General features: G+C 40.5%; 1 long non-coding RNA gene across 3 annotated transcripts; it reads right to left on the reverse strand.

The window, feature by feature from the left end:
* Positions 1-1,663: 1,663 nt before the first annotated feature.
* LOC139438402 (uncharacterized) lies at positions 1,664-19,348 on the reverse strand. Of its 3 annotated transcripts, none has more exons than XR_011648063.1 (3): positions 19,032-19,348; positions 16,984-17,080; positions 1,664-1,998 (listed from the first exon to the last, which is right to left on the reverse strand). It is a non-coding gene; the product is annotated as an uncharacterized lncRNA (long non-coding RNA). The 3 variants fall into 3 exon arrangements; XR_011648062.1 differs by lacking the exon at positions 1,664-1,998 and adding an exon at positions 7,064-11,678; XR_011648061.1 differs by lacking the exon at positions 1,664-1,998 and adding an exon at positions 12,741-13,245.
* Positions 19,349-23,521: the final 4,173 nt, after the last annotated feature.

Genomic DNA, 23,521 nt, shown 5'->3' on the forward strand with positions numbered 1-23,521 from the left:
GAGGATTTACAATGTCCAGTGATTGCCTCTGAAGCACCATCCAGGGCAGCTCCATGTCCCAAAGCCTCCACCTCTCATCTCTTCCTGCCTTTCCCCATACCCATCAGCCACCATGTCCACTTTTCCCAATCCAATGCCACCTCTTCTATGTGGACATTGGATTGGTTGTGTCCATTGCACCTCTATGTCAAGAGGAGGCTCAGATTCCACATGGATGCTGGATGCAATCCTCCCACTTTCAGTTGTAATCACTCTAGGCTCCATGGTGTGGTGGTTGTCCTTCTTCAACTCCATCTTAGCTGAGTGTGGTAAGTCCAATAAATCATATTGTAGGTGCTGGAGTCTGTTGAGGCTCAGGACCTGGCTATCACATTGTCAGTCCAGAGATTCAAATCCCCTAAATATATCTTAAACCCCAACGTTAACTGCACCTCCCGCACATTAGCATGAAAGTCTTATGAAGGGAGATCCCATCTGAGTCCAGATTCATCACACATAAACACCAGTTCCAAAAAGGGGCCATCTGACCTGGTAGTTAACCCCATCGGCCATGACCATAACTCCCATGGGTCTCTTTAGCCCTCGAAGGAACCGATATCTGGGGGTTGTATCTGCTTTATCTGTCTCTCTGACTCTGCTCAGTTGTGCATGAGGGCAATCCTTCTGCCAGCCTCCAGACTCTTTTTTAGAAACTCGTAGCCATATAAACTCATTTCTCTTTTCCATTTCCCCCTTACTTTAGTTCAAACAGCATTTTAAAGTCATGTTATTTTATGTAGACAGGGATATTCTGCTGATCCACATTGAACCTTCCGTATAAGGTCATTTTCCAGTTGCATCATCAGTTGGTAGTTGATAGTGGTCCCTCGGTGCCAGGGAGGCTCATCCCCGGGTGTCATGTCCCACGCTGGGGAGAAATATCCTTACTTGTAACCATATACTGACATTGGTGTTAAGGGCCATTTTGTACTTTTCTCCTTAGGCTCTTGGTATTATACAACCAATGCCCAAATCATTCAGCTGCTCTTAAAAAAAAAAAAAAGGAAGAAAGAAAAAGGAAAACATCTTGACATTGTGTTAATATTTTAGTGTTGGTCAAATCATGTGGAAATGTACCACAACTGAACAAGTCATATATCAGATTCCTGGCTTCAGTTTTACCACAGGGTAGAATTACACAACAATACTTATCAAATCATTCCTTGCATAGGTCTGTATGTCACCTATATTACTGAATGACTGAATAAATAAAATAAAGTCACTCATTCATTGTGATTTAAATTATCAAGTATTTTTTTCAACATTAATTGCAAACTGTGGTATGAAACCTGTCTATTCAAGAAGTAACAATTATCTATGTGCATTTCAAGTAAATTTGAGAAGAAAAGTGAACAACAGTAATTTGTTCAACAACAGTAATTTCTTAATTTAGGAAATGGAGTACATTGAGATTTTCAAATTTCTATTAGTTGTCTGTATCTTGTTCTACCATATGAATACACTGTTTGGCAATCTAAAAAACACAGATATTGTTACAGACACATGCCTACAAAAGGTAAGCATGTACAAAATGAGATTGTAGGCATACTGATTTCACCTTTCCATGGAAATATACAAAATTAAAGTTAGATTTTGTATTTCTACAGGAGAAATTTACCTTCGCTGAATACATATGACTTACGAAACAACAGTTTCTGATGCAGCTCTTAAATAAATTGGTAATTTAAGTCCTGGACATATTTCAATTTAGGTACTTTTCGGCAGTATGCAATAGTAGGTATTGAAAATCACAATTGGGTCTTGAACTGCAAAAACTGATTTCTGTTGATGCATAAATTTTACTTAGTGCAACTTATCACAACTGGAAGGCGAAGTATCTTGTAAAATCTTCATAACAAACAACTAACCAATTTAAAGGATATAATCCCGGGACATTTACTACATTCTCATGTTGTGCAGGTACCACCTCTATGTATTTTTTAAACAGTAACAGCCACACTGCAAAAAAGGACATGTCAGCAAGGTAAACTTGAAGTAACAGAAAATTCTCACTTTTTCATGAGAAATTGTACAACATGGCAGTTTTGTCCTTGAAGACAAGATAAATTAAAAGTAATATTAATGAACTTAGGGAACTCATATGGCCCCAGGGGTTGAGCATCCGCTTCCCACATGTGAGGTCCCAGTTTGGTTCCGGTGACTCCTTAAAACAAAACAAACAAAAAACCACCACTGGGGATCCAAAGTGGCTCAGTGGTGTACTGCCAGCTTCCCACACACAAGGTCCCTATGCACTCTCCGGCCCTGGTACCTTAAATAAAAAATTTACTCAAAAGTTTGCTTTACTTAAAGTCAGAAATATAAAGTTATTATAAATGTTGGAATTTGGGTTACTAACACTTAAAAGTAATGCTGGGAGCTGCACTGCCCCTACTTGTAAGTCTGTCAACATTTCCTTCAGCTCTGTCAGCGGTGCAGGAACAGTGCGCCCCTCTGTGACCACCGAGGGCGCCGCGCACGAGGAGCGCCCCTTCCCCTCAGCCCAGGGCTCGGCCACGCCCACCGCCCCGACCTCTCCACGGGAAGCTGCAATACTTTCCTACCCCTTTCAGGGCTGTAGACGTCTTTCCTCTCTGAAGCTCCGTCAGGATTGTCTCCAGCAAGAGTCCTGAACCCACAGCGCTGGCAGCCTCAGTGAGCGGGGGCTCTGGGCAAACACGTCTCCTGAACGTCCCCTGAGAGGAGACGATGAACTAACGGGGGCAGCGCAGGAACCTGAAGTCCTCCGCTCACGTTAGAGAAGAAAGCCCTCCAAACACCACCACGCAACCCTGCGTGGTCCCTGCGGGAAGAGGGGCTCTCTCCTCACGCCCACCGCCGAGCAGTCCCGACCTGACAGCTCCCCACGGCCCCCGCGGGAACGAGGCCTCCCCGGGGTTTACTACCTTCCTTCTAGACTCAGAAGTTTCCTGGGGAATATCCAACATAAAACCTGGTCTCAGCAGCTGAGTCACCCATATGTTGAAGTAAAAATCCTTCTGTATTCTATTTTTCTTCTGCATTATTTCATTATTCAATAATAATAATAAAAAACAAAGAAAATCTTCACTTCTCAATCTTTCTGTTTCCCTTCCTTTGCCTAGCTGCAATTTCTGCCTGTTCTTCAACATTTATTTATTTATTAAGCAGTTTTATTGAGATATATTCACGTACCAAATGATCTATCTAAAGTGTATAATAAATGACTTTTATTAGAATCACAATATTGTGCAATCATCACCATAAAAAATTTTAGATTTATTTCATTACTCCAAGGGGAAAAACTCCACACACCTTAGTATACCTTACCTAGCTCCAATTAACCACTAATCAAATAGCATCTTTATGAGTTTCTTTCTATTAACCTATTTATGTGGACTCTTAAAATATGTTACACAATATATGTAGGCCATGGTAATGAAATTATGCACTATTTGTCCTTTTGTGTCTGGCTTGCTTCACTGAACATAATGTCCTTAATATTCACCCATGTCGTCATATGCAATTTGACTACATTTCTTCTTCTTACAGCTGCATAATATTCCATCATGTGCATAAACCACAGTTTGTTCATCCATTCATTGGTTGATGTACACCTGGGTCATTTCCATCTTTTCACAATCCTGAATAATGCTGCTATGACAAAGGTGTGCAGATGTTCGTTTGCATCACAACTTTCAGTTCTTCTAGGTATAGACCCAGTGGTGATATTGCAGGGTCATGTGGCAACTCTTTATGCAAATTCTTTTAGAAATTCCCAAACAGTCCTTCACAGTGGCTGTACCATTCTGCATTCCCACCAACAGTGAATAACTGTTTTTCTATCTCTCCACATCCTCTCCAACACTTATAATTATCTGTCATTTCAATAGTGGCCATTCTGTTAATTGTGAAATGATAGCTCATTGTACTTTTTTTTCATTTCTCTCCCCTTCCCCGCCAACCCCCGCCCCACCCACCCCCAGTTGTTTGCTCTCTGTGTACATTCGCTGTGTGTTCTTCTGTGTCCGCGTGGATTCTTTCAGTGGCACCTGGAATCTGTGTCTCTTTTTGTTGCATCATCTTGCTGCCTCAGCTCTCCATGTGTGTGGCACCATTCCTGGGCAGGCTGCACTTTTTTCGCACTGTGCAGCTTTCCTTATGGGCACACTCCTTGCACGTGGGGCTCCGCTATGCTGGGGACACTTCTGCGTGGCATGGCACTCCTTGCGCGCATCAGTACTGCATGTGAGCCAGCTCATCACATGGGTCGGGAGGCCCTAGGTTTGAACCTTGGACCTCCCATGTGGTAGGCAGACACCCTATCCTTTGGGCCATATCTGCTTCCCTCATTGTAGTTTTAATTTTCAATTCCCTAATCATTTGTTATGTTGAATACTTTTTATGTGTTTTTTGGCCATTTATATTTCTTCTTAATGTCTATTCAAGTCTTTTGCCCATTTTTAAATTGGGTCATTTGGCATTTTTTGTTGAGTTGTAACTTCTCTTCATATATCATGGATATTAAACACTTCTCAGATAGTGATTTTAAAATAATTTCTCCCATTGACTTGGCAGCTATTTCAACCTTTTGACAAAGTCCTATTTTATACAAAAGTGTTTAATTATGGGGAGGTCCCATTTATTTATTTTCATTCTTGTTGTTGTATATGTTTTCAGCGTAAGGTCCAAGAAACCACCACATACCACAAGGTCTTTAAGATGTTTTTGTATATTTCCTCCTAGAAATTTTATGGTCCCGACTTTCCTATTTTTTATTTAAAGTTTTTTAAAAAAAATTTATTCCTCTCTCCTTCCCCACCGTGCTCTCTGCTCTTCCTGTATATTTGCTGTGTGTTCTTCACGTGGGGCGGCTGTCTATGTGGGGCGCAGTCCTTGTGTGGGGGGCTCCCCTTGCGAAAAAGGTGCAGCCTGCCCAGGAGTGGCACCGCACACATGGAGAGCTGATGCAGCAAGATGAGACAAGAAATAGACACAGATTTGCGGTGATGCTGAGAATACAAGTGTACATAGAAGAACACACAGTGAATGGACACAAGAGAGCAGACAATGAGGGGGGAATGGGAGAGAAATAAATAAAATAAATCTTAAGAAAAAAATCAGTTGACTGTAGAGGTGAAGGTTTATTTCTGGACTCTCAATTCTATTCTACTGATCAATTGGACTATCTTTATGTCCGTAGTCAGTACTGTGCTGTTTGGACCACTGTAGCTTTGTAATATATTTCAAAGGCAGGCAGTGAAATTCCTCCCATGTTGCTCTTCTTTTTAGGCATGGTTTTGCTATCCAGATGCGCTTTCCTTTCCAAATGAATTTGGCATTGGCTTTTCTATTTTAGAAAAGTAGGCTGTTGGAATTTTGATTGGCATTGCACTGAACCTATGAATCCATTTGGGTAGGGTTGACATCTTCAGATATTTAGTCCTCCAATCCATGAACACAGAATGTCTTTCCATTTGTTTAGGTCTTCATTGATTTCTTTTTGCATTGTCTGGTAGTTTTATCCAAATAAGTTCTGTACTTCTTTGGACAAACTGATTCCCAGATATTTGAGTCTTTTTGTTACTTTCATAAATGGAAATTTTTCCCTAATTTCCTTCTCAGATTTTTCAATGCTAAGGTACAATGCTAGAGTACCTTACAGAATTTTTACAGTGATTTTGTATCCTGTCACTTTGCTGAATTCATTTATTTGTTCAAGTAGCTTTTCCTAGACCTTTCAGAATTTTCTAAATATAGGATCATGAAATCTGCAAAGATTGAGAGTTTTACTTGCTCTTTTCCTATTTGGATACTGTAGCAGTTTGATATGGTTATGAATTCCAAAAGTAGATATTGGATTATGTTTGTAATTTGATCTGTACCTGGGCATGATTAAGTTATGATTAGGGCTTTGAATGGGCCACATCATTAGGGCATTAGTCTCCATGCCTTGGTGGGTGGGGACTCACAGATAAAAGGCATGGCAAAGGACAGAGTTGGGGGTTTCTGATGTTGGAAGTTTGATGTTGGAGTTTGATGCTGAAGTCAAATACACAGAAGTAAGCACACAGAGGAAAGAGAAGCAAACTCCAGGAAGAGAGGAACCTTGAGCCAGGAAAGGAACACAAAGGAATAGGGATGGCTCCTTAGGCATGGCAGAAACCCCAGGGAGAGAGACAGCGCCATTCACCTGATAGCTACAGCTGACCTTGTGGAGAAAACAGGGGAAGTGAGCCCAGAGGAACCCAGGAAGCCTGAAACCTTGCAGACGTCAGCAGCCATCTTGCTCCAAAGCATGGAAATAGACTTTGGTGAGGGAAGTAACTTATGCTTTATGGCCTGGTACCTGTAAGCTTCTATCCCAAATAAATGTCCTTTATGAAAGTGAACCAATTTCTGGTATTTTGCTTCAGCACCCCCTTTAGGTGACTAAATATAATTTGGTACCAAGGAGTGAGGAAGTGCTTTTGCAATTACCGAGATGCTGGAACAGTTTTATAAATGGGTAAGGGGCATTTCTTGGAGGAATTGTGAGATGATTAGAAGAAAAGTCCTACAGTGCCTTGAAGAGACTGTTGATAGGACTATGGCTGCCAAAGAGACTTTTTATGATGCCTTCGAAGTAAATGATGAAACTATTATTGGAAACTGGAGGAAAGGCAATCCATGTTTTAAAGTTGCAGAGAACTTAGCAAGATTAACTCCTTGTGTTTTGTCGAAGGAAGAATTTGAGAATGGTGAGCCTGGGCATTTAGCTGAAGAAATTTCCAAAGCAAACCCAGAGAATGCATCTTGCCTTGTGTTTGCAGCTTATAGCAAAATGGTAGATGACAGAGATATGCTGAGGACTGTACTTTTGGGCACAAAGAAAACAGAAAGTGATTCTGGAAATTCCAAGCCTCTGAAAAACAAGCTCGCAGATGAAAGTGCCCCATTGGAGAACTTAACTAAACTTGGAACTTGTAAATCAGGACTGAAGATGCAGTTATCTCAAAAAAGACTTGTGGAAAGTCTTCCTGTCTGATGGCTTGGACCCCTGCTTCTTGCATGCTAAAGCAACAAGGTTTTTGAGAGAACTGTATGAACAAAACCACTGTCAGCTTGGACCAAAAGGGACATAGAAGGAGAGAATGAAGGAGAAACAGATTTAAGAGGAAAACTTTGGAAGCTGCGATCTGGAATTAAGACATCACCTTGGGCCAAGAGAGGAACCCTACCTGTGAGTACAGAGAGGGTGAGTTTGCCCCAGCATTGAAGAGGGTAGATGTTTCTGCCCGATATTGTGGGAGAGTTTTTCTGCCCCAGGGGACAGAGAGGATGGAGCACATTCCCCAAGGATTAGGGTGGTTAACATCAGCACCCCATAGATCTATGAGCGGTGTACCTGTCCCCAAAGGATAGGGAAGACGAGGTGGTCAACTAATTGCTCGGAGAGGGTTGAGGATGTATGTCAAATGTTATGGGGAATGTTGTCTTCACAGCACTGTACTAGGGGGATTAAGACTGTAACCCAAAGATTGGATAAGGTGTGGCAATCACCCCAACACTCTGGAAGGGAGAGCTCTGGAGCTTGGTCAACACCCAGATGCTCGATGAGGGTGGAACCAAGAAAATGGCCTTTGGGCAAGCCTGTGGAAAGGGTGGGTTCCCATAAGGCACCAAGGAGTAGAGACCATCATCTTAAGAATGACTCTTAGACTGAAATGGAATGGAGGATGCCCTGCAAGTTTACTGAACTGTAGAGGACCCATGAGGCATGTTTCACCCCCAGTTTCCCCTTCTTGTAATGAATATGTTTATCTGTTGTCTGTCCATTTGTGTATTGGAAATAGATAAATTGTTTTGTAAGTCTCAGAGGTCTATAGCAGACAGGACTTTGCCCCAAGACAAACTGCATTTCTTAAAATTGATTGTGATATGATTTAGTACTTGCATTGTTACTGATTTAAGGTTTATCCAAATATTATAATGTGTTTTTGGAATTCAGAGTGTGGAGTGTAGTGGTTTGATACGGTTATGAATTCCAAAAACACAACAGATGCCTTTAATTTTTTTTCTTGTCTCATTACTTTACCTAGAACTTTTAATACACGGTTCAATAACAAAGGCAATAGTGGGCATCCTTGTCTTGTTCCTGATCTTAGAGGGAAAGCTTTCAACCTTTTTCCATTGAATTCAGCAATGGCTGTGGGTTTTCACATATGCCTTTTATCATATTGAGACAGTTTCCTCCTATTCCTATCTTTTGAAGTCTTTTTATCCAGAAAGGATGCTGGATTTTGTCAAATGCCCTATATGCATTGATTGAGATGTTCGTGTGGGTTTTTCCTTCAATTTGTTAATGTGGCATAGTATGTTGATTGATTTTCTTATGTTGAACCAGTCTTTCATTCCAGGAATAAATCCCACTTGGTCATGCTGTATGTCTTTTGATATACTGTTGGATTTGATTTACAACTATTTTCTTGATAATTTTTGCAACTATGTTCATTAGAGTGACCGTTCTATAATTTTCTTTTCTTATAGTGTGTTTATGTGGCTTTGCTATTAGGGTGATGGCTTCATAAGATGTGTTGGGTAATTTTCCCTCCTCTTCAGTGTTTTGGAAAACTTTAAACAGGATTGGTGCTGATTCTTTTTGAAATACTTGGTAGTATTCACTTATGAAGCCATCTGGCCCTAGAGTGTTCCTTGTTGGGATATTATTGATGACTGATTCAATCTCTTTAAATGTGATTGGTGGGAAGCAGATGTGGCTGAACCAGTTGAGCATCCCCCCACCACATGTGAGGGCCTGGGTTTGGGTCCTGGTGCCTCCTAAAAAAGACAAGCAGATGCCTGCACCCACTGAACAAGAGCTAGATTCCCACACCTGCTGCAATGAGAGCTGGACCCCACACCTACAGCTACAAGAACTATATGTGGCACCTCACTGTAATGAGCAGACTTCTAAACCAACAGATGACACAGGTCAGCGGACACCACAGACCATTGGAAATGGGTGTGGCTCAGGCTCTTGGACATTCATCTGCCATGTGGGAAATCACAGGTTTGGTTCCCGGTGCCTCCTGGAGAATACAGTGAAACAATGAGCAGACAAAGAGAAACATTAGGGAAGGGGGATGCATTTAAATACATACATACTTACACACATATGTAAATGTGATTGGCCTAAGTTCTTGTATTTCTTGTAGCATCAGTGTATTTTGTTTGTTCATTTCTTGGAATGTGTCCATTTCATCTAAGTTGCCTCATTTGTTGGCATACAGTCCTCATAGTAGCCTCTTATGACCCTTTTTATTTCTGTGGGGTCAGTCATAACCTCCCCCTTTCATTTTGCATTGTATTTATTTGCATTTTCTGTGTTTTTTCTTTGTCAATCTAAATGGGGGTTTGTCAATTATATTGATCTTCTCTAAAAACCAGCTTTTGGTGGTTTTTATTTTTTTATGTTGTTGTTTTGTGTTTTTGTTTTTTTAATTTCTTTTTAGGTACTGGGACTGAGGATTGAACACAGTACCTCATATGTGGGAAGCTGGAGCTCAACCACTGAGCTACATCGGTTCCCCTGGGTTGGTTTTTTTTGTTTGTTTGCTTGGTTTTTTGTTTTGTTTTGTTTTTAGGAGGTACTGGAATCTGAAACTTAGACCACCCATGTGCAAAGCAGACACTCAACTGTTTCAGCCACATCTGCTCCCCAAAGCTTTAGATTTTGTTTATTTATTTATTTTTGTCCTCAATTTCATTTATTTCTCCTCTAATCTTTATTATTTCTTTCCCTCTGCTTGCTTTGGGATGGGCTCGCAGTTCTTTTCCTAGTTTCCCCAGTGTTTCAGTTAAATGTTCTTTTTTCCTTTTTGAAGTACAGAGGGCCAGGGATTGAATCCATGACCTTGTATGTGGCAAATTGGTGCACAATCACTGAGCCACATCAGTTTCCCATAGTTGGTTTTTTATTTGTTTTGCTTGATGTTTTGTTTTGTTTTTTTCACGGGGCACTGAGAACTGAATCCAAGACTTCCCATGTGGAGCGTGGAGCTCAACTTCTTGAGCCACATCTGGTCATTCAGTTAAATCTTTTGAGTTTAGCTCTTTTCTTCTTTTTTACTATAGGTTTCAGTGCTATAAATTTCCCTCTCAAGATTCCCTTTGCTGCATCCCATAAGTTTTGTATCTGTGTTATTATTTTCATTTGTCTCAAAATATTTACTGATTTCACTTGCAATTTCTTCTTTGACTGATTATTTGGGGGTGTGGTATTTAGCCTCCACACATTTCTGAATTTATCTATTTCCTGCCTATCATTGATTTCTAGTTTTATTCCATTATGATAAGAGAAGTTGCTTTGTATAATTTCAATCTTTTTATACTTACTGAGAGCTGCATTGGGCCTTAACATGTGGTCTATCCTGGAAAATGATCCATGGGCCCTTGAGAAGAATGCAAACCCCATAGAGTTTGGATGCAACATTCTGTATATGTCTGTTAGGTCTAAAATGTTTATCTTATAGTTCAAGTTCTGTTTCCTTACTCATCTTCTGTCTAGTTGTTCTAGCTAATGATGTGAGTGGTGTGTTGAAGTCTCCAATGATTATTATAAAGATGGCTCTTTCTCTTTACCAAATTCTCTCATGTATTTTTGGGCACCCTGGTTTGGTATATAGATATTTGTGACTGCTCTATCTAGTAATATATAGTGGACTTCTATATCTCATAATTTTTCTGCATTTAAAGTCTGTTTTATCTGATATTAGTGAATTGTACCTGCTCTTTTCTGGTTACAACTTGCATGGTGTATCTTCTTCCAACCCTTCACTTTCAGCCAGTTCCTATCCCTGGTTCTCAGGTGAGTCTCTTGTAAGCAGAATATGGGTGGCTCATGTATTTTTATCCATTCGGTCAGCCTGTATATTTTGATTGGGGAATTTAATCCATTCACATTCAATGATATTACTGTAAATGCATTATTTATTTCCACCATTTTATTCTTTGGTTTTCATATGTCACATTATATTTTCATCTATCTTTTTACTCTTGGATATCCTTTCTGCTATTCTTTCTTCTCTACTTTTCCATGCACCTCTCTCCTGTCTTTTTTTTTTTTTCAGTCTCTAAGGCTTCCTTTAATATTTGCTGCAGAGTGTATTCTTTTTTTACCAACTCTCTTAGTTTCTGTTTGCCAATATTTTATTCTAATTTCAATATTTGAAGGACAGTGTATCAGTTAGCAAAAGGGGTGCTGATGCAAAATACCAGAAGTCTGTTCGCTCTCATAAGGGATATTTATTTGGGGTAGGAACTTATAGATGCCAGGCCATAAAGTGTAAGTTACTTACCTCACCAAAGTCTATTTTCACGTGTTGGTGCAAGATGACTGGTGATGTCTGTGAGGGTTCAGTCTTCCTGGGTTCCTCTCTTCCTGGGTCTTGCTTCTCTCCAGGCATAGGGTTCTTCTCTTCCCATGGCTTGCTTCTCTCTGGGCTCAGGGTTCCTCTCTCCCCAGGGATTGCCTTTCTTTTCTCTGTGTGCTTACTACCCTGGCTCTAGCTGAAGACTTCAGCATCAAACTCCAACATCAGAACTTCAGCATCCAAAACTTCCACATCAGAAAGCTCCACCTCTGCCCTTTGCCATGCCTTTTATCTGTAGGTCCACACCTACCAAGGGCACAGAATGGATACAGGGTTTCTGTTTATGGTGATAGGAAAGTTCTGGTAATGGATGGTGGTGACCTTAGCACAGGGTCAGTGTAATTAATCCCACTGAATGGTATGCGTGGGATTGGTTGAGATAGTTAAGTATACATTGTATATTTATCCACAATTTAAGAAAAGAGCAACTAAGGTCATGGACAATTCACTACAATATATATGATCCTAGACAAGCTCTAATAATGGAGGAAAAAAGACTCAGAGACATTATTGGGACATATTAAAAAACTGGAATAGAGACTTAATAGCAATATTGCCTTATAGCAATATTAAACATTTTAAATTTAACAGGACATAAGGCAGTTACATTAGTGAAGATTCTAGTTCTTAGGAAATGTACATGGAATATTGTGTTCAAGGAGCAAGGTGTATCTACCTACCCTTAAACACCTAGGACAGAGGGAGAAGGAAGAAGAAAGGAAGTGCAAATGTGGCAGAATATTAAAAACGGTGGATCTGGGTATGAGAAGCAGGAATGTATGTAGGTATTCTTTATTTCCGCAATCGTCCTATAAATTAGAAATTATTTTGGTAATGTTTAAAATAGAGAAAAACAGAAATGAGAAGGGAATTAAAATGGTCCACTACAAAGTTTCAATTAAAAATATTGACCAAAAATACATGTAAAACACAAGTGTCAATTTTAATTCTTTTGTTGTAAGTAATTTGATATATTGTGGCAGTCTCTGCTCTATTTAGTTAATACTTTTTCAGTAATTACTTCAATGAAGCAAAGTTTGGCATATATAAACAATGATACAATCATATATTGCCTGTAAGAGACCCACTTGACTTTTTTTAGGAGGTACTGGGGATTGAACCTGGGACCTCATACACAGGAAGCAGGTGCTCAAACACTAAGCCACGCCCATTCCCCAAGACCCATTTTATTTTTTTTAATATACTTTAATATTAAAAGATACGTAGGTCACACAAAATGTTACATTAAAAAATACAGGAAGTTCCTACATGCCCCACTCCCCACACCCCCCACTCCTCCCACATCAACAACTTCTTTCCTTAGTGTGGCACATTCATTTCATTTGATGAACACATTTTGGAGCACTGCTACACAGCATGGATTATAGTTCACATTGTAGTTTACACTCTTTTGCAGTCCATTCAGTGGGTTATGTCAGGATAATGGCCTGCTTTGTCCCAGTAATATCATTCAAGATGACTCCAAATCCCGAAAATGCCCCCATATCACAACTCCTTTAAACTCGCTCTCTGTTCAGCAACTCCAATGGCCACTGTCTCCACATCAATGATACAATTTAGTCCATTTTTAGAGTCTCAATAATTTTATAGTAAAATACAGTAAGTCTACTCTAATCCATATTTTACTCCTCCATCCTGAGGACCTTGGGAAGGTGATGCCCACTCCACCTCTCAGTTGAGAGGGGGCTTCGATTCCACATGGCTGCTGGATAGGACTCTAGTGCCCACAGCTGTAGATTCTCTTGGTTCCCTGGTGTGGTGGTCGTCCATCCTCACTTCCCTGTCAGCTGACCTGGGTAAATCCAATGAATTGGAGAGGAGGTGTTGCAACACCTCTGAGGCTCAGGACCCAGCTTGCACATGGATAGCCCAAAGATTCAAGTCTCCTGGGCATACACCAACCCCAGCACCAACCAGAGGTTCAGTATAAGGGACAGAAGAGGCACGTGTAGAGAAGTCGCATCTGAATCCAACTTCATCACACTCAGGAGCACAAATTCCAAAGATGGGCCCACAGGCAAGGAACTGAACTCCGGAGGCACCTGCCATGGCCATAGGACCTGGGTGTTCCATAGTCCTCAAAGCACCACCACCTGGGTTTGTATCTACTTTGGCTGTCTCTGAGACCCTGCTGAGACATGCATAAGCACGACCCCTCTGATGACCTCCCAACACATTTAAGTCTCTTAAGATTATGAACTCATTTGTCTTTATCATTTCCCCCTTTTATTCAAGGTCTTTTTCTAGTATCTTCACAAGCCGTGCTTGGTAGTAATCCCTCAGTACCAGGGAGGCTCATCCCTGTGAGTCATGTCTCATGCTGGGACATGAGTTTGGCAGAGTTTGGCTTAGAGTGGCCACATTTGAGCAACATGGAGGCTCTCAGGAGGTAACTCTTAGGCACCCTGCAAAACCAGGCCAAGTTGAAATTACACGCACAATAGGCTCATTAAGCGTAATCATCAGTATTGAGGGCTCATCATTGGTCCATCCTTCTTCACTGGTCATTGCCCTCACACTTGGTTGCTTTCCCACTGGGGAATGTGACAGAGCTCCCTAGGAAGGGAACCCTATACTCCCTCAGTTGTGTGAATCTCTACCCACTGTGTCAATACCCAATGAACATCCAAACATATCTATATACCCTATATGCATGCCCAGGTGAACTCCCTTCCATGCATCCCCCATCAATGACACCCCACAACAATGCTCCTCCCCTGCCATAGTTGAATCCTGTTGTGATGCAAAACTTTTTAAAAAATTAAGCCTAATACATTGCCAAATTCAATAACAGAAAAATGAGGTAGTAATGACAGGTTTAAATATTAGAAATAAAATACATAATTTATAAAAACTAAAGTAAAAAACCACTGAAATACACCTGGCTCCCAGAGTGACTTTAGAACCAAAGGCCCAGAGACGTTGAAAGTGAGAAAGTTGGCAAAAGTACTGAAATATGGCATGCAGATAATATCAAAAAAGAAAAGTTAGGCTCACTTGAGTAATAGCAGACAAAATTAAAACAAACATGTCTACAAAAGACAAAGCATTTATATATTCATAAAAGGGTCAATATCAAGAACATACAATAACTAAAAACATACATACATGGAACAACAGAGCACTTAAACATAGAGAGGAAAAAATGACATTTTAAGTGAGAAATAGATCTATCATAATAGTTGGAGAATTTCATTTTCCACTTTCACAAATGGATAGAAAAACTAGACAGACAACATTAAGGATAGAGAGGACTTGAACAACTCTATAAGCTAACTAGATCCCACAGTATATATTCTTCTCAAGTTCACATGGAACATTTCTAGAAGAGACCACATGTTACCCCACAACATATATAAAAACACTGAAACATGAAGTATCTTCTTTTACCAAAGTAGAATGAAACTAGAAATCAAAAATAGAAGGTAAATTAGAAAGTTTCACAAGTATGTGGAAACTCAACAGCACACATGAATCTATGGTTCACAAATGAAATCATGAGAGGAATTAGACAACACCTTGAGAGAAACAAAAATGAATACACAACATTATCAAATCTTAAAAGATGCACTGAAAACATTAACAGAGAAACATATAGCAAAAAACAACTTTATTTAGAAAGATAACCATCTCAAATCAATAACATAATTTTATATCTTAAGGAAATACACAAAGATGAGAAAACTAAAGCCAAAGCTGGAAATAAAGATTAAAGCGGAGATGAATGAAACAATAGAAAAATAGTATCAACACAACTAAAAGTTAGTTCTGCAAAAAAGATCAACAAACAAGAAAATTCTTTAGGTAGATGGTTGAGAATAAAGAAAAGAACAATCTATTCACTAAAGTGAGTAATCAAAGTGGTGACATTTCTAAAATGGATTTAAAAGTACATTACAAGCAATTGTGCCTGAATAGGTATTTTTGACAACATGGACCGATTCCTAGAAATGCATTTTACCTTCTTTGTAATATTTGCTCCTAAAAACTCACTGCTCTGAAAAAAATAGTTTTGGGGCATATTTTTTAAAACATACTTTAGGTAATCACGTACTGTAGTTTTTAAATAACCCCTATTTTTATGTTACCCTTTTTCTTTCCATCTGGCCATTCTGCAACATTCTTAAGGGAGGATGTTGGGTATATGGACCGTGACCTAAACCTTCTTTGAAGACATAATGAAAAAAAAGACACTGAGGAAGAAATGTAAGAAATTACCACTGTACATACAGGACAACAATTATTACAGTGATGAAAGGGAAAACATTTCAAATAAATTATTTTTAATATTTTTCATTTTAACACTCCAATTTTTTTTACTTTTAGTTTTAGTTTTGCTAAATTATTATACATTTTATTTCTTATGCTTAAACCTATCATTACTACCTCATTTTCCTATTAATCTAATTGGCAATATACTTGGTCATTTTTGAAGAAGTTCTGGATCACAGAAGGGTTACAACTATGGCAAGGGAGGAACACTGGTGTGGGTTGTCAGTGATGGGAGATAAATGACAGGAAGTTCACCTGGGCATATATATAAGGTATATAAATATGTTCAAATGTTCATGGGGCATTGCCACAGTGGGTAGAGATGCACACAACTGAAAGAACACTGAACTCCCATCCTGGGGATTTCCGCCACATTCTCTAATGGAACAGCAACAATCCCCCAAATACAGGGCCAATGACCACTGAAAAAGGAAAGTCCCTTTCAAACTGAAAGTAAAGAGAAAATTAAGGAATTTGAAAAAGACTCATCACGACTTCAAATATTATTACACTCTGTCCACTTGGTAGGTGCCACTGCAGTGACCAGTAAGGAACTGGGAGAGGATGGTGGCTTGTGAGGCTGGTCGGCTTGGGTTTAGGTCTCCTTGCAGTTCTCAGAAATCAAGCTGGTTGCCAAGTGTGGGAGAAGAAGCAGCAGCAGAGGCAGAGGCTCTGTTGTGTCACTCTCCTCTCCCTTATCTTGGATTGGGGAAGGTCAGATGACCCAGGTGGCTGGAGGGGAGTATGCTGCCCCAGAATGGGAATTCTCTACACCAGGGTAAGGAGGCTGTTCAATGACCAGGAGCACAAAGTTATCATTGCTGGACTGGATAATGCAGAGAAAACTGCCATGCTTTATCAATTTTCTATAAATGAAACTGGGCATACTTCCCCTAAAAGAGGAAGTGTAGGAAGCAATGTAGAAGACATAATGCAGTAGGACCTAAAAAAGCTGGTTTGCTGATTTTTGTTAATAAACAAGGTGTTAAAGAATGTATGACTAAAGCAGAAATCTCCCAGCTTTTGAAACTAACTTCTATTAAGGGTCACTAATGACATATCCAAACATGCTGTGCTCTTACTGGCTAGGGTTTGTGCCATGGACCTGAATGGATGATGTCAAAATTTAAGATTAGATGATCTCTACTGACCTCTTCTCATAGACTTTACCTGAAGGCTGCAAAAATTAATGGTTTAGATACATTTATCATAAACTCATTGAAATTTTTTCGATACAAAAACAAAGATGAAATCTTACCTTCCAATTTGCTTTCTCCTTAATTCCTTTCAAAGTAAGGTCTTAAAGCAGTGACTGACATTTTTCTCACAATGAATCCTCTAGGACACTGGGTAGCCTGTGGTAAGTACAAAGAGACATGAAGACCATTAACTTGAAGAACTTTACTATCAGTAAAAACCTCCCTAATTGCATGTTCTCTTCTTGTTCTAAGTCAAAATACAAATCAGCAGAAACACTCAGTTTCCAATATTTTAAAAGTGTGATGTTTCTCACAAAAAGTATTTTTCATAAGGTTGTATATGTATTGCATATATATCTCAAGTTCACGTTAATGGCTTTGATTTATGTTCTAAACAAAAGTGATTAAGTAGCACAGGAATTAGTAATATCCTTAGTTGTAACCATTTACTAGCATTGGTGTTAAGAGCCATTTTGTACTTTTCTCCTTAGGCTCTTATTATTATACTAACCAATGCCCAAATCATTGAGCTGCTCTTAAAAAAAAAAAAAAGAAGAAGAAAGAAAAAGGAAAACATCTTGACATTGTGTTAATATTTTAGTGTTGGTCAAATCATGTGGAAATGTACCACAACTGAACAAGTCATATATCAGATTCCTGGCTTCAGTTTTACCACAGGGTAGAATTACACAACAATACTTATCAAATCATTCCTTGCATAGGTCTGCATGTCACCTATATTACTGAATGACTGAATAAATAAAATAAAGTCACTCATTCATTGTGATTTAAATTATCAAGTATTTTTTTCAACATTAATTGCAAACTGTGGTGTGAAACCTGTCTATTCAAGAAGTAACAATTATCTGTGTGCATTTCAAGTAAATTTGAGAAGAACAGTGAAGTACATTTTCAAAGCAACAACAGTAATTTCTTAATTTAGGAAATGGAGTACATTGAGATTTTCAAATTTCTATTCGTTGTCTGTATTTTGTTCTACCACATGAATACACTGTTGGGAATTTAAAAAACACAGATATTGTTACAGATACATGCCTACAAAAGATAGGCATGTACAAAATGAGGTTGTAGGCATACTGATTTCACCTTACCTTGGAAATATACAAAATTAAAGTCAGATTTTGTATTTTCTACAGGAGAAATTTACCTCGCTGAATACATATGACTTACAAAACAACAGTTTCTGACGCAGCTCTTAAATAAATTGGTAATTTAAGTCCTGGACATATTTCAATTTAGGTACTTTTCGGCAGTCTGCAATAGTAGGTATTGAAAATCACAACTGGGTCTTGAACTGCAAAAACTGATTTCTGTTGATGCATAAATTTTACTTAGTGCAACTCATTACAACTGGAAGGCGAAGTATCTTGTAAAATCTTCATAACAAACAACTAACCAATTTCAAGGGTATAATCCCGGGACATTTATTACCTTCTCATGTTGTGCAAGTATCACCTCTATGTATTTTTTAAACAGTAACAGTCACACTGCAAAAAAGGACATGTCAACAAGCTAAACTTGAAAAATAGAAAATTCTCACTTTTTCATGAGAAATTGTACAACATGGCAGTTTTGTCCTTGAAAACAAGATATAAAAGTAATATTAATGAACTTAGGGAGCTCATATGGGCCCAGGGGTTGAGCGCCGGCTTCCTACATGTAAGGTCCCAGTTTGGTTCCGGTGCTTCCTTAAAACAAAACAAACAAAACACCATTGGGGAACCAAAGTGGCTCAGTGGTGTACTGCCAGCTTCCCACACACAAGGTCCCGGATGCACGCCCCGGCCCTGGTACCTTAAATAAAAAATTTACTCAAAAGTTTGCTTTAATTAAAGTCAGAAATATAAAATTATTATAAATGTTGGAATTTGGGTTACTAACACTTAAAAGTAATGCTGGGAGCTGCACTGCCCCTACTTGTAAGTCTGTCAACATTTCCTTCAGCTCTGTCAGCGGTGCAGGAACAGTGCGCCCCTCTGTGACCACCGAGGGCGCCGCGCACGAGGAGCGCCCCTTCCCCTCAGCCCAGGGCTCGGCCACGCCCGCCGCCCCGACCTCTCCACGGGAAGCTGCAATACTTTCCTACCCTTTCAGGGCTGTAGACGTCTTTCCTCTCTGAAGCTCCGTCAGGATTGTCTCCAGCAAGAGTCCTGAACCCACAGCGCTGCCAGCCTCAGTGAGCGGGGGCTCTGGGCAAACACGTCTCCTGAACGTCCCCTGAGAGGAGACGATGAACTAACGGGGGCAGCGCAGGAACCCGAAGTCCTCCGCTCACGTTAGAGAAGAAAGCCCTCGAAGCACCGCCACACAGCCCTGCGCCACCACGCGGGGAGAGGGGCTCTCTCCTCACGCCCACCGCGGAGCGGTCCCGGGGGAACGAGGCCTTCCACTTCCCGCGGAGGCTGTTCCGCTCTCGCAGGAACGTGGGGCGTTTCCGGGGCTTTTCCTTAGAAAAGGCGGCTGCGCGCCCCCTGCAGGCAGGCGGGCCACAGCGCAGGAAGCGCCGGCCCCGCTGCTGGAAATGTGCCCCTCACCTGCCTGCCCTGCGCCTTCATCTCTAAGACCGTGTTGGCAGGGGTCAGTGCCAGTCTCCAGAGCCTGGTGAAGTGGACTCCTCAGCGCAGTGACCCTGAAGCTTCAGGAGGAAGGGCCCGCAGAAGGAGCAGGATCCGGGAGCCTCCAGCCCAAGCCCAGACTCCCTTGGCCACAGCAGTCCTGGGACCCAGGCTTTTATCCCGGCCCCGTGGAGGATCGCAGGAGAAAGCTCCTGGTGCAACACCAAGCCTGCATGTGACTTCTCACATCACTCCTCTTAGACAGAGTCCTCCTGCCTCCACGGCACCAACCCCTGGCCTGTCCAGTGAGGAGATAGCCACAGTTTGCTGGTCCAGGACCTCACTGCCACCTGGAAGCTTGGCAGGTCCAGAACAGTGCACCAGCCCAGTGTGCAGGGAGATGTGGGTGCACAGAAGCCCAGCGGGGGCCTGCCCTGGTTTATTACCTTCCTTCTGAACTCAGAAGTTTCCTAGGAATATCCAACATAAAACCTGGTCTCAGCAGGTAAGTCGCCCATATTTGAAGTAAAAACCCTTCCATAATCTTTTTTTCTTCTGCATTCATCACTCCAATCATTATTAGAAGTTTTTCATTATTTCAATAATAATAATGATAAAACAAAGAAGAAAATTCTTCACTTCTCAATCTTTCGGTTTCCTTTCCTGTACCTAGCTGCAGTTTATGCCTGTTCTTCAACATTTATTTATTTATCAAACAATTTTATTGAGATATATTCACATACCATATGATCTATCTAAAATGTGTAATCAATGGCTTTTAGTAGAATCGCAATATTGTGCAATAATCATCATAAAAAATTTTAGGTTTATTTCCTTATTGCAAGGAGAAAATCTCCACACACCTAAGTATGCCTTACCTAGCGCCAGTTAACTACTAATCAAATAGCATCTTTATGAGTTTCTTTCTATTAGTCTATTTATGTAGAATCTTAAAATATGTTACACAATAGATGTAGTTCATGGTAATGAGATTATACACTATTTGTCCTTTTGTGTCTAGCTTGCTTCACTGAACATAATGTCCTTGATATCCACCTGTGTTGTCTTATGCTATATGACTACATTTCTTCTTCTTACATAATATTCCATCACGTGCATACACCACAGTTTGTTGATCCATTCATTGGTTGATGTACAGCTGGGTCATTTCCATCTTTTTGCAATCCTGAATAATGCTACTATGAACACAGGTGTGCAGATGTTTGTTTGCATCCCTACTTTCAGTTCTTCTAGGTATATACCCAGTGGTGATATTGCAGGGTTATGTGGTAAATCTTCATGCAAATTCTTTTAGAAATTGCCAAACAGTCCTCCACAGTGGCTGTACCATTCTGCATTCCCACCAACAGTGAATAACTGTTTTCATCTTGCCACATCCTCTCCAACACTTAAACTTGTCTGTGATTTTAATAGTGGCCATTCTGGTAAGTGTGAAATGATATCTCATTGTAGTTTTTTTTTTTAATTCTCTCCCCTTCCCCGCCTACCCCCCCACCCCCCAGTTGTTTGCTCTATGTGTCCATTCACTATGTGTTCTTTTGTGTCTGCTTGTATTCTTGTCAGCGGCACTGCGTGTCTGTGTCTCTTTTTGTTGCACCATCTTGCTGCATCAGCTCTGTGTGTGTGTGATGCCACTCCTGGGTAGGCTGCACTTTTTTTTGCATGGGGCAGCTGTCCATGGGGGGCACGCTCCTTGTGTGTGGGGTTCCCTTTGTGAAAAAGGTACAGCCCCCCCAGAAGGGGCGCTGCACACACGAAGCACTGATGCAGCAAGATGAGGCAACAGAAAAAGACAGAGATTCGCGATGATGCTGAGAATGCAAGTGGAAACAGAAGAACACACAGTGAATGAACAATGGGGGGGGATGGGAGAGAAATAAATAAAATAAATCTTAAGAAAAAAGACATTTGACTGTCGGGACTCTCAATTCTATTCTACTGATCAATTGGTCTGTCTTTATGTCCGTAGTCAGTACTGTGCTGTTTTGACCACTGTAGCTTTGTAATATGTTTAAAAGTCCTCCCATGTTGCTCTTCTTTTTTAGCATGGTTTTGCTATCCAGGTGCACTTTCCTTTCCAAATGAGTTTGGCAATTGCCTTTTCTATTTTAGAAAAGTGGGCCTTTGGAATTTTGATTGGCATTGCACTGAATCTATAAATCCATTTGGGTAGGGTTGACATCTTCAGATGTTTAGTCCTCCAATCCATGAACACAGAATGTCTTTCCATTTGTTTAGGTTTTCATTGATTTCTTTTAGCATTGTTTTGTAGTTTTGTCCAAATAGGTTCTGTACTTCTTTGGGCAAATTGATTCCTAGATATTTGAGTCTTTTTGTTGCTTTATTCATAAATGGAATTTTTCCCCTAATTTCATTATCAGATTTTTCAATGTAGAGTACAAAAACCTTACAGAATTTTTGCAGTGATTTTGTAACCTGCCACTTTGCTGAACTCATTTATTTGCTCAAGTTGCTATTCATAGACCTTTCAGAATTTTCTAAATATAGGATCTTGAAATCTGCAAAGAGTGAGAATTTTACTTGCTCTTTTCCTATTTGGGTGCTGTAGCAGTTTGATATGGTTATGAATTCCAAAAGTAGATATTGGATTATGTTTGTAATTTGATCTGTACTTGGGCGTGATTAAGTTATGATTAGGGCTTTGAATGGGCCATATCATTAGGGCATTAGTCTCCACGACTTGGTGGGTGGGGACTAACAGATAAAAGGCATGGCAAAGGACAGAGTTGGGGGTTTCTTTTTTTTTTTTTTAATTCTACTCAATTTATTCATTTTTTAAAAAGATATTACATTAAAAAAATATGAGGTCCCCATTCACCCCTACTGCCCCCACCCCACCACTCCTCCCCCCAGTAACACTCTCCCCCATCATCATGTCACATCCATTGCTTCTGGTGAGTACATCTCCGGGCTTCGCTGCACCCCAAGTCCCATGTTCCACACCATAGCCCACACTTTCCCACGTTCCATCCAGTGGGCCATGGGAGGACATACCACATCCGACAATTGTCCCTGGGGCACCACCCAGGGCAACTCCAAGTGAGTTGGGGGTTTCTGATGTTGGAAGTTTGATGTTGGAGTTTGATGCTGAAGTCAAATACACAGAAGTAAGCACACAGAGGAAAGAGAAGCAAACTCCAGGAAGAGAGGAACCTTGAGCCAGGAAAGGAACACAAAGGAATAGGGATGGCTCCTTAGGCATGGCAGAAACCCCAGGGAGAGAGACAGCGCCATTCACCTGATAGCTACAGCTGACCTTGTGGAGAAAACAGGGGAAGTGAGCCCAGAGGAACCCAGGAAGCCTGAAACCTTGCAGACGTCAGCAGCCATCTTGCTCCAAAGCATGGAAATAGACTTTGGTGAGGGAAGTAACTTATGCTTTATGGCCTGGTACCTGTAAGCTTCTATCCCAAATAAATGTCCTTTATGAAAGTGAACCAATTTCTGGTATTTTGCTTCAGCACCCCCTTTAGGTGACTAAATATAATTTGGTACCAAGGAGTGAGGAAGTGCTTTTGCAATTACCGAGATGCTGGAACAGTTTTATAAATGGGTAAGGGGCATTTCTTGGAGGAATTGTGAGATGATTAGAAGAAAAGTCCTACAGTGCCTTGAAGAGACTGTTGATAGGACTATGGCTGCCAAAGAGACTTTTTATGATGCCTTCGAAGTAAATGATGAAACTATTATTGGAAACTGGAGGAAAGGCAATCCATGTTTTAAAGTTGCAGAGAACTTAGCAAGATTAACTCCTTGTGTTTTGTCGAAGGAAGAATTTGAGAATGGTGAGCCTGGGCATTTAGCTGAAGAAATTTCCAAAGCAAACCCAGAGAATGCATCTTGCCTTGTGTTTGCAGCTTATAGCAAAATGGTAGATGACAGAGATATGCTGAGGACTGTACTTTTGGGCACAAAGAAAACAGAAAGTGATTCTGGAAATTCCAAGCCTCTGAAAAACAAGCTCGCAGATGAAAGTGCC

The sequence above is a fragment of the Dasypus novemcinctus genome, chromosome Y (genome assembly GCF_030445035.2).
Source record: "Dasypus novemcinctus isolate mDasNov1 chromosome Y, mDasNov1.1.hap2, whole genome shotgun sequence".
Taxonomy (NCBI): domain Eukaryota; kingdom Metazoa; phylum Chordata; class Mammalia; order Cingulata; family Dasypodidae; genus Dasypus; species Dasypus novemcinctus.